This window comes from Oryza sativa, chromosome 7, assembly GCF_034140825.1.
Source record: "Oryza sativa Japonica Group chromosome 7, ASM3414082v1".
Lineage (NCBI taxonomy): Eukaryota > Viridiplantae > Streptophyta > Magnoliopsida > Poales > Poaceae > Oryza > Oryza sativa.
The window spans coordinates 14,286,238-14,298,566 of record NC_089041.1 but is presented as its reverse complement, the minus strand read 5'-3'; the positions used below and the strand labels follow the sequence as shown (position 1 = coordinate 14,298,566).

At 43.0% G+C, this 12,329-nt stretch overlaps 1 long non-coding RNA gene across 2 annotated transcripts; it reads right to left on the bottom strand.

Moving 5' to 3' along the window:
• Positions 1-4,316: 4,316 nt before the first annotated feature.
• LOC136357162 (uncharacterized) lies at positions 4,317-8,424 on the bottom strand. 2 transcript variants are annotated; one of them, XR_010742328.1, is made up of 2 exons: positions 7,836-8,424; positions 4,317-7,515 (listed from the first exon to the last, which is right to left on the bottom strand). It is a non-coding gene; the product is annotated as an uncharacterized lncRNA (long non-coding RNA). The 2 variants fall into 2 exon arrangements; XR_010742327.1 differs by having other exon boundaries at positions 4,317-7,511.
• Between the last annotated feature and the right edge of the window lie 3,905 nt (positions 8,425-12,329).

Below are 12,329 nucleotides of genomic sequence, written 5' to 3'. Positions count from 1 at the left end.
TGGGAATATTCATATCACTTGGACACTATGGAATGGTTGGATTATTGTGGAATTGAATGCACACCTCCCCCTCTATTCAAAACCCTCAAAATGGTTTTAGGCTGGGCTCGGGGTGCATGGTTTTGTTAGTAGCACCTCGGCCACATAAGGACCGGTCTTCGGGCCTCTGTTGCAAAGCACTACCGTACTTCCACATGTCTAGTGGGTAAGGCTTAGTTTGTGGCTCAGTCTGGTTATAAACAAAAGTACACGGATGGAGATGGACGAAGTCGGGGGTCGATGGACATCTCTAGGACAAATGAAGGCTACACGGGCTGCGGCCCGGTAGTCGAGATGTCATGGCACAGGGCTGGTGTCCTGCTGCTAGGGGCTCAATTCTGCCTGCCTGTCCGGGGGTTCCGGCCGTAGGTGGGTTGGGTCGGTACTCTTGTCTATGGCTAGGATGGGTTGGAAACTATGTCGCGTCTTCCGTCCGTATGCCGTGGTGGTATGTGGCACGTGGTTACACGTGAGGAAGACGTGTCTTGTGGGTAAAGATGTACACCTCTGATCAGAGTATAATCTATTCGAATAGCCGCGCCCTCGGTTATGGGCAAGCCTAGCAATGTACCCAAGTTAGTGTTTTAAATTCTTAAAACCTGCTTAATAACTAAAATGTGGAATGGTTGGCATGGGTTGGCTTGGGACGAGCTGGGACCGAGGGTCGGGTTGCCAGTTCGGTCTGAATCATCGTAGGCCTTGGGTTAAGGCAGGTTCGTGTGGGTTCACGGCCTTGATTAGTAATACTGTGTAGCTTTAGGATCGTCTTTATAAAATGGCTTTGGGCAACTAAGTGACTTTTAAATGCTGTTTACTGCAAAACTTAACCCCTATATTATTATCCCCTTGTACTCCCTTGCATTAATTATGCATCTCCGGTGTGGCTTGCTGAGTACTGTGGTTGTACTCATTCTTGCTCAGTCTTTCCCCCCTTCAGTAAGAGAAGCTTTGGAGAAGAAGTCTTAGGTGGAGTCCTGGCTTATACCCCAGTTGAGCGCCTGTGAAGATGGAGCCGTAGGCCCGCTAGTCCGCTGCTGTTTATTTTTTATTGTCAGGCCTGAAGTGCCTTTGTAATAATGTAAATATTATCGATATAATAAAGATGTGTCTTTTATATCATGTTTGTGTGGTGTACCCCGGCTTTTCCTGGGACGGGGATTAATACACTAGCGTTCGGGAAAAGGCAATTTTCTCGGTCGCGACAGCAAGGGTAGAGAGAACCTTCAAAGATTGGTCTTTTAAAATTTAACTCTCCACAAGTGTTGTTACTATCTATTGTACATTACTACAATCCCATCATAACATTGTTATGAAAGTGTGGTAAATTTTATAAGTTTTGCAGTAACAAAGCATCTTACTGCAATTCTTGAATAGTGTTACTGCATACACTTGTGGTAACGTGTATCTGCCATGCAGTAACACTTACACTTTTGTGCAGTAACAAATATATGGTTAGCATGTAGACTTTTAACTCATATATTTTTTTTTCGATTTCTAGTTTACTACAATTTCACTACGATGTTACTATCAAAAGTGCAGTAACATCCTATATGTTTTGCAGTAACGTGACGTGTTACTATACTTATACGATAATGTTACTACTAAAACATAGTAACTTGTTATGAGTTTTGTAATAACATATATATTTGTCTTCTAATTAGCTTCTTACAACTATGGAACTTTGTGTCCTGTAGAGTTGTAACAGTTTATGTGCTTTTACAGTAATCGAGTGTGTTACTACTATTTCTTCTCGAAGATTGGTATTTTGAAATTTATCTCTCCATAAGTAGTAATACTAAATCATTATTGTTACTACTTTTTATTGTGTGTTACTACCATTCCATCATGGCGTTACTGTATGTGTGCAGTAACAACTATAACTTTTAAAGTAACACTGCATGTTACTGCAATTTCTTAATAGCATTACTGCAATAAGAGGTGGTAACAACCAAACACAGGTACAGGACCTATCACCCACTTTGAACTAGTAAAATGTAAATGCAAGTGATATCTTTTGAATTCACATCTTTAAACAATAATATCTCTCACACCACATATTATATTTTTGAACCGTTTGCACCGTAATGCTTTAAAAAAAAAGCTCTACAAAACTAGATCCGTCATGACTATATTTTAACTATATTTTATTAGTATTACTGCAAGTAAGGTACAGTGTTACTGCATAGTGGTCGTCATGTTACTGCACCGTTCGTACGAGACAAGGACAACAAATAGGTGGATGTGGGAGGAAGTTAGCACACGGGTTTGACCGACATGGCAGCGATTTGACCGTCCTTTGACCATGCTTTGACTGGGGTAGGAGGTGGGTTTTGAGCCCAATAAAAGGAGGGGGTAGTGGGTTGGGCTCTTGAGGGGGAGGGGGGGTATAGAATAGTCTCACCATATATATATATATATAATGATTCTATACTCCCAGGAGTAGGTACTCCCGGTTCCATCCACCGTCCATCAGCGAACACCACCGACCAAGTCAGCAAGCGGATCCAGATACCGAGCCCGTTTTGATTTTTAGTTACGAAAAAAATCCTCATAATCTGAATTATTCCGTAATAACCGGAACCCTTTTGAATAGCTCGTATTAAAATCTCATGGGTGGTTGTAAACAGAATCGATAGATCGATCCGCAGGTTATCTCGATCAGCGATTCGAAGGCGACGGCGGCGCGACCCATCGGCTATTCGAAGGTCGTGGCATCTGCTGATGTCTACGCCGGCGTCTTCCATTACCAATGCCTTCGGTATGACTATCCGCAGGCGACTGGCTGGCCGAAGAGCTATGACCAGACAACGACGCCGTTGATCTTCGGGCAAGTCAGTGTGGCCGTGCGGCGACGGCATCGATGCAGGCCCATGCTACGATCAAGACGACGTTGAGCGTCGTCCGGAACTGGAACATCGACTATACTGCAGGCAAGTCCTTCCTTCTTCCGATTTTCTTGATTTGCTTTTTCTACGTTGCAAATCGATAATGCATGCATGCAGATCGAATTTGTTTGGTGCATGCAAATGCGAGATGCATGTATCGTGGACGTAGATGGTGCTGATGACAGAACAGCCCAGCATGTGTGGCCGTGCGGCGACAGCATTGTCGTCGGCATTGAACCGTGATTCCTAGCTAATGGTGTTAATCCAGGAAGACACATTCTTGTCCACCTCTCTCCGGCGTGCGGTCAGCGTGATCCCATCGATGTTAACCGAGATCTGTCTGTGGGGATGCAGAGATTCTTCGATGAGCCACATCGAGGGGTGATCCCGTTATGTTTTGTTCTTAGTTTCCGAAAGTCTGCGTTGATCTTTTTCTTTGGTCTGGTAATGTCCATTCAGAATTCAGTGCCCTTCTAGGGTATTTCATTAATTTAGGTTTATTCATAATGCAACAGCCGATACTTTGCCAGTGATTCAGGCATACATCTGAATTTGCACGTGAAAAGCATATTAATTATTCTATTCAACTGAAAAGCATATGCATCCAGCTTCCATGGATAGCAAATATACGACTTATCTAAGAAATACTGGTACATACTTATTTATATACTGAGTGAAAAAAAGTAGTATACATAGTATATACCGATCAAACAAGAAGGCAGTATAACCTCCTTTAGCGAGGACGATGCAGTATACCGACCAAACATGACAATTAGTACATGCAGTATACTGACAGAACAAGTAGTGCATACAATATATACTCAAATAATAACAAATGCATATACTGATAAAAAAAAGAAGCAGTATATACTCCTTCAATGAGGAATGTAGTATATATACACTGACCAAAGAGCAGTTCATACCGATTGTAGAAGAAATAAGTATATACCACTCCGAGTAGCTGTTCATACCGATTGGAGAAGAAATAAGTATATACCACTCCGAGAAAAGTCAGTATATATACTCGTTCCAAAAAAAAAATCAGTATATACTCATTCCGTGAAAGAACAGTATATACTCATTCGCTCGTTGCAGTAGTATATACTGCGCGTACCAATAAAAAGACATAATCAGTATATATATATACTCGTTAGTTCTGGAGTAAGTATATGATGTGCACTAGGGTTCCCGATCTTCCAAAAGGTTCTGATAAACAACGATTTGGGCGGAGTCGCCACACAAATCGATCCGGCTTCTTGAACGCGCACGCTCTTGAGCCCCGCAATTGCAGCACCACGTCTCCTCTGGTTATCACCCGTGTCGAAACGCGAATGACCACACCGAGAAGGCTAATCCCTGTTTGCCAATCGAAGAACACAAAGAAGAACGAGATAGAAAAACAACCAAAATTGCAGATGAATGATTAAGCTCACGAGTTGGGGTCTTACAAACCGAACTAGCGGCGAAACTGTTCTCGACAGATTAATCTAAGCAAAACCCAAAAACCTAAACATGATGGCGGGTACTGATATATAGAGTTTAGGGTCGTGCAAACCCCTCTCGATGCAACCCTAATGGGTTCCAACACGATACACGGGCCAAAGGCCCAAATACGGTGACGCAGCACTGGGACAGATTTTGGACGTCAAATTGTTCGGTCAATTCCTGTTGACTCGGAAAGAATTTGGATGTGGGAGCAAAACCATTTGAAAGGTTACCTTCTTAGCTTTCCATCCATATAAAGAACGCCCCAATCTGAGCACGTATGCGACCTGGGCGCCCGTTTTAGTGCAGACTGGTCCTGGACTCCGAATTGCACCCGACGTCGACTTGGTTTGGGCCTCCACCTTGACTTGGACGTCCCCGATGGTCCTCCATGACTCTAAGTCCTTCTCCAAGTGTCTCTTTGTCCCCTCCATTGTTCCTAAGCACAATATAATCATTAGGTTGCAATCTATTCTCGAATTCATACAAAGAAGAACATAGGAACGAACTCACCTCTAAATTTAATTGTCGCGCACGAGCTCTTGTTATCGGTCCTTGAATGACCATTGGAGGATTGTTGTGTGTATCCGAGGTAGTGATGTCCGCATCATCCTCCCCCTCTTGAATTGATGTCGTCCTCGACTCAAGCTCATACTCTTCTCCCAAGTATGGCTTCAAATCTGAAATGTTAAACGTGGGACTAACCCCAAACTCGGGAGGCAACTCAAGTTTATATGCATTATCATTAATCTTCTCAACAATTTTAAAAGGGCCATCAGCACGAGGCATCAACTTAGACTTTCTCAATTCCGGAAATCTATCATTTCTCAAGTGCAACCAAACTAAATCACCCGGTTCAAGCTTAACCTCTTGCCTACTTTTACTACCAGCAATTCTATACTTTTCAGTCATCTTTTCAATGTTGAACTTGGTTGACTCATGCATTTTCAAAATAAATTCAGCGCGTGCCTTAGCATCATTATGAACCCTCTCACTAGTAGGTAAAGGCAACATATCAATTGGAGCACGAGGGTTGAAACCATACACTACCTGAAAAGAACTTACCTTGGTAGTAGAATGTGTTGCCCGATTGTATGCAAACTCCATATGAGGCAAACATTCTTCCCACATCTTCAAATTTTTCTTCAAAATAGCCCTCAACATGGTACCTAAAGTGCGGTTGACTACCTCCGTTTGTCCATCTGTTTGTGGGTGACATGTTGTAGAAAACAATAGCTTTGTACCCAACTTGTTCCATAGCGTGCGCCAGAAATGACTTAAGAATTTTGCATCACGATCTGAAACAATAGAAGGCATACCATGCAAGCGAACAATCTCATGGAAAAATAGATCAGCAATATGAACAGCATCATCACTTTTATGACATGGTATGAAATGTGCCATCTTAGAAAAATGATCCACCACTACAAAAATACTATCCCTCCCCCTCTTAGTTCTAGACAATCCCAAAACAAAGTCCATAGAAATATCTGCCCAAGGAATAGAAGGTACAGGAAGAGGCATATACAAACCATGTGGATTCAAATGAGACTTAGCTTTCTGACAAGTGGTGCAACGTGCCATGAACCTGTCAACATCCTTTCTCATCCTTGGCCAAAAGAAATATGTCACGCCCAGAAATTCACTAGTAATTTCCGAACTTATTTGTGCATAAAATCCTCGTCCAGAAATCAGCCGAGGTACACAAACTGACAATTTAATATACAGATTCATCAAATTAACTAAAACGCTAAATACTTACTTAAGAGGCACTTAGTCCTCACCATGAAGAAAACTGCAGCGGAAAATAAAATCTAGCGAATCTCCGGCTCCACTCCCACAGGCAGCTCAACTCGGGTATAAGCCAAACGTCTTCTCCTTCTGGATCCTTTTTCTTCAACTGAGGTTGATTGATTATTGCAAGGTGAGCATATGACATACTCAACAAGCCACATAGCAAATATGCAAGTGCACAAGGATACCAAAGGATGGCATAATATAGGCTCATTTGCAAAAGCAGCATTTAGCAAAACTTTTAAGAGAAGTAAAACAGTGGAGTAGTTAATCAGAAATTTTAATCAACACTGAACAGCACACCCATGCTGCACAGGCCCAACCATCCTGAACAACCATACCCGGCTGTACAGATCTAACTCCAAACCAGGAGCTAAGCAAATTATTACCAGTTATAACATCCATAATTATTGTGAGAGGTGTGAGACTAATCACGAAAAACATTGCTCAACTCGCCCATAACCGCGGGCACGGCTATTCGAATAGTTTTACTCTGGCCAGAGGTGTACCACTGTACCCACAAGACACGATTCCACACATGTTGCCATGCCCCGAAATACCACCACGGCATTGCAAAGGGGGAAATCGTGACAATACCCTTTGCACAACACAACTCAAAACAGTGCACCGTTCCTGGATCATAATCTCCCCCTCAAAACCAGAGGCAATGGACTCCCCAGCGACCCCCACGGACTTCTCGCCGCTTCACAGTCTGGCACACTATAATGAACCATGCTATACAAAAGGTAAAGCCGTTGCCCATGCTGGCTTGTGGTTGGCACGGTAAATGTTTCACAACAGTAGCTCGCGAACCGGTCCTTAATTGTCATGAGCACAACCATCAAAACCATATGCTCACAACCCACCTTAACCAGATTTTAATTATCAATTAATTAACATCACACGATTAACCATCGTGAGCGACCATTAAATATAACCATAATAATAATATAATATAATATAGTTTATAATTAACCCCTTTAGTTAGCTAATGTTTCTAAGCATAGCTAAGCAAACTTACATATAGCATTTAGCTGAACCAATCCAATATATAAGGTTCATGCTAATCGAATTATAACCCATAGGAAAATAAGATCATCTTCGGCCATTAATTAACGGGGAAAGGTTCACCACCCGATGACATTCAAAAATAATGCATAGTTGAAATAAAATAATAGCTTTAAACGGGTTCAACATGCTCAAAGGGTTGTTTGGGATCTGTGTGACTTGCCTTGCAATAATCGGTCTTCAATTAATCTTCTTGAATACTTCCGGCGTACTCGCGAACCTTCGCAACGACGGAAACGACTAACTTTCACGCAAAACGAAGAAAAAGACTAATAAAAACCAAATAAACAATACATAAAAAGTAAACAAACATGTAGATCATAATTTTAGATGAATTTAGCAACTTGAACCACTCAAAACCGAGTTACGATGATTTAGTTATGAATTTCTGAAGATTTAATCTATTAGAAAAACAGGAAAAAGAAAAACGATGATGACGTCATGATGACCTCATCAATGGCGGCCGAACCAAGATGACGACCTCGCCGGAGATTGGATGGTCGGCTGCGACTTTGGAGGACATTTACACGTAGAGGACGACGAGACGAACCCAACGGTACTCACCCTCGAACCAAACGACGAACGATGACGGCCGGCGACGAGGTCTAGCGGCGGCGCGGCTTCGGTCGACGGCTTCGGGGCTCCGGCGATCGGCGGCTTCGGGGCTCCGGCGGCCGGGCTTCTCCACACCTCGGCGCACCTTACGGCGGTGACGGCGACTGGCGGCGACGACGGAGGCGACGGCACGACGCGGATGGAGCTCGGCCGGCGACGACGGCGGGGTGGAGCACGTGGCGGCGGCGCTACGAGGCACGGGAGAGGGGCAAACGAAAGAGGAGGACTAGGGGGTCCTATTTATAGCCTTGGATTGAAGAGATCGGACTCCTCCCGCAAGAAATCGATCCGGGAAATCAAAAACTCGGTTTTGGAGATAAACTCGAAAACGAGTTCGATTCGGATAAGATACTCAACGGTTAGCTCCGATTTTTGAGGGTAAAGATAGAGGAGGATAAGAGGAATATTTCCCCTCAACTAAATTGGAAAAAGGAGCAACGGGGAGGCGAGATTTAGAAGGAAGAGACGGCGGCACTGTGCACGGCACGGCTAGCTCGGGATCTGCCTGAGCTGGAAGATGAACAGTAGCTCAGGGAGGAAAAGTAGACTTTTCCGGCTTGGCTGAGAGGAGAGGAGGCGGCTCAGGTTGGGCCGGCGAAAGAGAGAGGAAGGAAAGGAAGGAATGGGCCGAAAATGGCCCAAGCTGAGGAGGAGGATTATTATTACTTTTCCAATTAAATTAATCAATGAAATGATCTTTGAATCGTTAAAAATACTTCCAATGCTCAAATAATTTCAAGAAAAATCCTGAAAATACTTGGACACTCAAAGTACTTAACAAAATTATAATTAGACCATTTAATGATCAATTTAATATGTGGGTAATTACTGAAATGCTCTTTGTAAGATTAAAAATTAGGAATTGAGCTCCGAAAAATCCGAGAATATTCCAGAGAGTATAATTAACCATGGAGAATTTAATAAAAAATTAAATCCATCCATGCTTTATATTTAGAAAATTTTATTTCCCACATTTAACTTCACTTGTAAATTAATGAACATTTAATATAAATTCTAATAATAATTCATTAAATAATTTATAAATCCTGAAACAAAAATCAGGATGTGACAAATACATGGCCAAAACATCTTCCGTCTTCTTAGCTCCAAAATGTCCCATCAACTCTCCTCCATGCGCTTCCTGTATCAACAAAAGACGAACGGAACCAACTGGAATGCATAGACGGTTAGCTCTATAAACAAACCCACCATTGATCACAAATTTGTTCCAAGTACGTCCCTCTTTACAATTTATCATCACTTCATTAAAATCAGGATCAAGTGCATATTGTTCTTTAATTGATTCAAGTCCAAAAATCCGACATTCAAGTTGGGATAAGAAAGTATAGCGCCTAGACAAAGCATCTGCAATCACATTATCTTTCCCTTTCTTGTGTTTGATAACATAAGGAAAAGATTCAATAAATTCAACCCATTTTGCATGTCTACGATTCAAATTATTTTGAGAGCGAAGATATTGAAGCGATTCGTGATCGGAGTGAATAACAAATTCTTTAGGCCAAAAATAATGACGCCACGTTTCTAAGGAACGTACAAGAGCATACAATTCCTTATCATATGTGGAATAATTCAAAATAGGACCATGCAACTTCTCGCTAAAGTATGCAACAGGCTTACCATCTTGCATCAACACACCTCCAATGCCAACTCCAGTAGCATCACATTCTAACTCAAAAGTCTTACCAAAGTTTGGAAGTTGTAGCAAAGGTGCATGCGTAAGCTTCTCCTTCAAAATGTCAAAGGACTTCTCCTGTGTCTTTCCCCAATGGAAGACCACGCCTTTCTTCGTCAACTCGTTCAATGGTGCAGCAAAAGTACTAAAATCTTTGACGAAACGGTGGTAGAATCCTGCAAGACCAAGAAAGCTCCTCACCTGTGTGATGGTTTGGGGAACCGACCAACTCCTGATGGCTTCAATTTTCGACTCATCCACCTCAATTCCCTGTGGAGTAACAACATATCCAAGAAAAGAGACTCGTTCCATGCAAAAGATGCACTTTTCAAGGTTAGCAAACAAACGTGCATCGCGTAGAGCATTAAAAACAGCACGTAAATGATCCATGTGTTCATCCAAAGACTTGCTGTAAATCAATATGTCATCAAAGTACACTACCACAAATCGTCCAATAAAAGGCCTTAAAACCTCATTCATTAAGCTCATGAAAGTACTAGGTGCATTAGTCAAACCAAAAGGCATTACTAACCACTCATACAAACCAAATTTAGTTTTAAAAGCTGTTTTCCATTCATCTCCAAGTTTCATTCTAATTTGGTGATAGCCACTACGCAAGTCAATCTTTGTGAAAATAATATAGCCACACAACTCATCAAGCATGTCGTCTAACCTAGGAATAGGATGACAATATCGGATAGTAATATTATTAATGGCTCTACAATCAACACACATTCGCCAAGAACCATCTTTCTTAGGAACCAAAATTACAGGAACTGGACAGGGACTAAGGCTTTGACGTACATACCCGCGGTCCTAAAGGTCTTGAACTTGCCACTGAATTTCCTTAGTCTCATCTGGGTTGGTTCGATAAGCAGCACGGTTTGGCAATGATGCTCCTGGAATCAAATCAATTTGATGCTCTATCCCTCTCATGGGTGGCAATCCTGGGGGTATCTCAGCTGGAAAGACATCCTCATACTCCTGCAAAAGGTTAGTAACAACAGGAGGTATCGAACTAGCAATATCATCTAAAGAAACCAAGGCTTGTTTGCATATCAAGAAATAGCACATATCATCATTTGAAATATCACCAATGTCACATTTCGTTGCAAGCATAACACCACCCTTCAACTTAATTCCCTCAACCTTAGAACTAGGTGAAAGCTTATCCTTTTTAGGTGGAAAAACAGATTTAGCCACTTGCTGATTTTCAGATTCATCAACTTTCAAACTAGCAGCTCGTTCTTTATCAGCTTCTACAATTTCAGCAGGGGTCAAAGGTAGCAAAGTAATTTTCTTCCCATTATGCATAAAAGTGTATTTATTACTCCTACCATGATGTGTAGCATCATTATCATGTTCCCAAGGACGCCCCAGCAAAAGTGAACAAGCTTGCATAGGAACCACATCGCAATCAACAGAATCTGCATATGAGCCAATGGAAAACGAAACCCTACAAACCTGTGTTACCTTTGCTCTTCCGGAATCGTTTAACCACTGAATATGGTAAGGATGTGGATGTGTACATGTAGTCAAGCCAAGCTTATTGACCAAATCAGAACTCACCAAGTTGTTGCAGCTACATCCATCAATGATCACACGTGCACGACAGTTGTTGATGACGAAAAAAATCTAAAACAAATTATGGCGTTGCAACCTGTCATGCTGCTGTACCTGCGTGCTGAGCACCCGCTGCACAATGATGGTTCTGTAGTCCGTTGTGTCATCACGACCAAAAACTTCGCCATCCTCGTCCTCAACTTCTTCTTCCTCCTCTTCCTCTTCCATGTCGGAGGTGGTGATGTAGCCATCTTCTGTAGCAACATAGGCCCGTTGACTAGGGCAATCTTTTTGCACATGCCCAAATCCTTGGCAACGGTGGCACTGAATGCGTCCCGTCGAGGTGACAGATGAGGCACTCTTGGCGGGTACCTGCGAGGAACCTTTACTTGACTCTGCTGGTCGTGGTGGTGGAGATGGTTTTGGTGCCGCAGAAGCTCCGGATGCTGCTGGTCGCTTGCCCGCTGGCTGGGACGCCCGAAAAGAGACGGCCTTGGGCAGTCCCGCAGATGGCGTCGTGTCACGTCCTGATAAATTCATCCTGAAATTAAAAATCATTCTCTAAAAGGAATAATAGAATTAATTAAAATTCGAAAAGAAATTGGCAAACACTAAAATACGTACCAGAAAAATTCGAATGTGGTCTGGAGAATTTTTGTTAAATTGTCCTTGGTTTAAAAGGAGCCCTCAAATTTTACTTGAATTTTCAGAGCACCGGAAATAATTATTAAGCAACCAAAAACAATTAACAAAGTTTACTAAAAAGAAAAACTAAAAAAAATAATCCTCCTTCCTCCTTTGGGCCAAGTCTGGCCCAAAGTCCTCCCTCTCTCTCTCGGCCCAGCCCAAAGTCTCCCTCTCCTCCCTCTCTTTCCCCTCTCTCTCCCGGGCCTCTCCTCCCCCTCCCGGCCCAGCTCCCTCCCCTCCCCTCTCTCTCCCAGGTCTCCCCTCCTGGGCCGGCCGCCCGGCCCAAGCCACCCCCTGCCCGAGCCAGCCGCATGCGCACGCGCGCCGCACGCGCGCTGACGCCGCGCGCCCGCGTGGGGCCCACGCGCCGGTCGTCTCCTTCCTCCCGCCCGGCTCCTCTCTCTCCCGTGAAACCCTAGCTCGCTCCCTCCTCCAAATCCGCCTCATTCAAACCATGGATTCCAAAATTAATTGGGGGGTTTTAATACCCATTGATTCCT